Source organism: Rhincodon typus, chromosome 29 (genome assembly GCF_021869965.1).
Source record: "Rhincodon typus isolate 14 chromosome 29, sRhiTyp1.1, whole genome shotgun sequence".
NCBI classification, from domain to species: domain Eukaryota; kingdom Metazoa; phylum Chordata; class Chondrichthyes; order Orectolobiformes; family Rhincodontidae; genus Rhincodon; species Rhincodon typus.
In genome coordinates, this window is record NC_063360.1 from 28,245,363 (window position 1) to 28,249,651 (window position 4,289).

Here is a 4,289-nt window from a genome sequence, read left to right on the forward strand (position 1 = left end):
CACCCTTAAGTTTTATTCTATGGGGCTAGAACAAAATTGTTACTCATTCTTTTTTATTCCCCTTGTATTTAAACTTGTAAGTTTAACGATCCAAAAATTGACATTTAACTGTAAGATATCTGTGCAATTCAAGAGCGAAACCAAAATGTAATGAAGTTTTAATTAACTGAGGGGATGTGAAATGTTTAATAGAGATTTGTGGAAAACTGGGTTTGCTCAATAAAATTTCAAAATGTTACCCTGACTGTGAGCAATCTAAAATGTCTAAAACTTACCATACAGTAAAAGTTTTATTTGTTAGCATGTAATATGATTTAGTTTCAGCTAAACATACCACATAATGGAATGTGCATGCCTGTAATTGAGAATACCTTTTTAGATATTTGCCCATATGCTACCAGTATCCACTTTCTTACAGCTGACTTTCTTTGCAGAATTCAATGCAGTAGGAGCTTATTTTCCCCGCCATACTCTTTTGGATGGTAGGAATCCTTTCACCCATTCAGATGTAATGAGTTAATTAAAAATGAGTATCATCTTGTGTATAATATGTATACATGCCTTTGTTTGAATGCTATTGGACAAATTGAAATTTGCAGTGCATCATAACTGCTTCAGATCACTCCAGACTTTCTGCAGTAGCATTATGTTTCTGTTTTTCAAAATCTAACAATCCAGAATATAATTTTTTTTCTAATTGAGTATTCATTTCAGAGAAAGTTAGCAAAATTCTGGGGCTGAACTTTGTGCATAGAGTTTTATTTTAATCTCAAAGGGCAGAAAAAATATTCTTGAATGATCTCATTTTTAAATTACACTAAGCAATTTTCTACTCTAGACTGTTAGTGAACTTTTACCTGAAAGTGGTTGACCAACATCTTCCCAAGTCCCTTAGAAAGGAAAAACTGACTTTCTAAAAAAGAAAATAGTATGTTTACAGTAGTTGTGGATTTGATGGATAGTTTCAGAACATATAGCTTTTGAATAAGTTTCCCATCTCCAGTCAGGATTAGTCCGTTGAAGTCAGCATATATATGTCACAGTTGAAATTCAAATCTAATTTTCAAATGTAAGCGAAACATTAATTTTCACTCTTAATATTTGACAAATAAGTGTAACTTGTTTTATCTTTAAAGCCAGCCAGCTTGTGTAAATAATGTTTTAATTCACTTTATACCCATTGCCGTCTAGAGTTTCCAAGGAAGAGTTCCTTTCGCTTTGGATGCAAAAGTTTTTTGAAAAAGTACCAATTTTAAACTAACTGGGTGATCCATATTTGGCCTGGGTTCAGTGCAGTTGTAATATTGTTGTTACGCATCACTTGCAAGCATGTTGTTGAGAACATGGGCCCATAGTCAGAAAAGATTATATAGAATGCATAGAGTTGGGATTCCAATTTACATTTTTTGCACATTTACTTTTGTGAATATGGGTCCCTGTACAAGGAGAAATAATTTAACAAATTGAGGGTGATAGGTAGTTTTAATTTTTAGCCAGATTTGCAAAAAATGTATAAAATGTATGTAGCATTTGCTTGCATAATATAGGAAATTAAATGGGAAATGTTTTTTTGTATTGTATTTTAACCAGGGGACCAAGCTTCTGTCAGAAATCCTATGTTAATTTGTTTTATTTGAGAACGAGGAAACGTTTTGATTTTTTAAAAATATACTAGCATATTAGTAATTGCATTATAGTAGTAATCTTCCTGGCTATCTGTTCTACAGTTTTGAAAACTGTCTGGGCTATTTTTCCACATTGCTTTCACTATTGCAAGCTTCTGCTTTTGCCATTGTTTTGTGAATGTCTTGGGAAATTGGGATTGAGTAGCTGTGTTAACTGAATCTGCCATGGTTCTTTTACTGCTTGCATATTTGATAGCTTTGGGACTCTTGTGACAGTGGTGGTATCAGTGCCTCGGAGCCAGAAGGCCTGGGTTCGAGTCATACCTACTCCAGAGGTGTATAATCACATCCCTGAACAGGTTGATCAGAAATATCTAGATTGTGATAGAAGGAGTACTTTGTATAAATATGTAGCAATACTGGTGTACAAGTGGGCAAACGTTAGAGGATTGGGACTATTTCTGTAATATGTGAAAGCATTTAATACAATGCTAAAATCAATTATGTAGGTTTTTATGTTCTTTAATTGAAGTATTCAGTTTGTTGGACTAATAATATTTCATTTTTAAGCACATGAGTGCAGCTTAAAACCTATTTTACAATTAATTATTTGGGCTAACTTTTTAAAATTTTAATTTGTCTTGTTATGTTGTTAATTGCCAAAAATCATTTTTATAACATGGGATTAATAATGGCTGAAAATTTCATTCGCTTTGCAATTTAAGCACTAATCAATCTCGCTTCCCTCACCTCCACTTTGGCTGTTCCATCAGGAACAGTGAATTCATTAAGCTTAAGTCTAATTCTATGTTTAATTCAAGTGCATGAAGTTATCCTTACACATTGTAACTTACAGATGAATGTTTTGCTGTGAACTCAATGGTAATGTTTATAGTGTAACATTTATTATGTTGAAAGGTATTTACTAATAAAGTGCCAAATGGCCTTTTGCAAAAGGAGTTACTAACTTTATCAGAGTTCAAAGCACTGCATCTGAGTGTTGGAACATTGGCCTGTACCTGGACTTTCTCAATCTTATGATGTCATGAAGAGTTCCCAAATGAAGGTCGAGCAATTCTCCCACTAGAAAGAGTGAAATTAATAATAAATCTGATTGACTTGTCTGTAGCTCAGTGTCTCAATAGAATGTTTTGGTGCTACCTTAGAATAAGTATGAAGCCTACAGTCCTGCATGGAGAAGATATGTAAAAAAGGAGAGAAATTTAATGTTCCTGATAACAATGGTGAAATGAGTATTTATTTTGCTTATGCTTCTAGTTTAGCAACTGGCGTCTTTCCATTTAACTTTCTTTGTAGTAGCCTTATTTTCCAGACCCTCCTTCACATTCCTGGTCTATGCCTATTGGATTTAGCCTTTGCTTCTGCGTATTAGGGTTAGAAATAGGTTTATTGTCACGTGCTTAAGTACAGTGATATTATAGCAGTAATAATTAGGGGCCTAGCCATGGTAGCTTGCACAGGGACATTTAAGAATGAACTTATGATATTAGAAATTCAATATTGTTTGAATGTTAGCTTTACAGTTGTATTATGAATACTAGTATAGCTTGTTTTTTCCTTGCAATTTTAGAAAGGGAGCAGCTCTAAATGTGAATGTGACAACATTCCACAAGGTTTGAAGGCTATAAAGAGAGAGTTTAAATGTAAAAGAGTAAGTCGGACTGAGGTTGTAGAGTGTGGGGATGTTAGTGAGCACCACTGTTATAAACACAGCATTTGAGGAGCAAAACATGGATGAACTTAACTGACAAGTTTAGTAATAAGATGTGAATTTGTCCAAATGCCTTTGTGCTGTGAATATAAAAAGCAAACAATTGCATATCATTTTTCATTAGCTATCGAGAAAGGAGTGAGTGGGAGAGAACACTTGATATATCATCTCTGGTTTTTTTTAATAGAAAGTGGTATTGATAGCTCCTGAAGAGCCACAAAACAACTAGTTTGTCTTCATTTTCAAAATTGCATTGCTCAGTAGATTAAGCAAGAAAATGGGGTGACAGGAGAATTCAAATCTTTCTTTGTAGCTTATTGCCCAGACAGCAAATACCACTAATGAGCATCATCGTCAACGGAGATATGTGCAGGAAGGGAGACTTTGGAGGTGACAATCTCACTTGACTTTGCCTAAACGCAGCAAATCATAGAAACATCCTTGCTATATTTAAGGTACTAAAAGCTAAATGTGGAAAAATAAGCCTGTTCAGTTATTTGGGAATAATGCATTTTGAGCTGAAAAGTCATCTTGGGCTTCAGTAAAGTTGTGTATAGAATGAATATTATACCTCTGTAGATGTCCTGGCTTCATGCAAAGTAACTGTTCTGCCATAGATCTGAGTTGTTAACATTTTAGTATTCATTTGGTGGAATCTTCAAACTTCATCTTTTGTTGTGTATTTCTATGCTTGTAACTTTTTGAAGAAAATTGAAGCATGGCAGCCATCGGCAGTGGTGTATTGAACTGAAATATGTATTACTGATCTTTCACAGATTTTTTAAGTAAACCAAATGTAAATTATGTAGAATAATGAATTAAAGTGTGCCAAGTCCCTTCTTTGTAGTGCCAGACTCTCTACAAGTGCCAATGTGGTGGAAATTTAGGTTGGACTTGTATATTAAGTCCTGTTAAAAGGAAACTTAAAACTA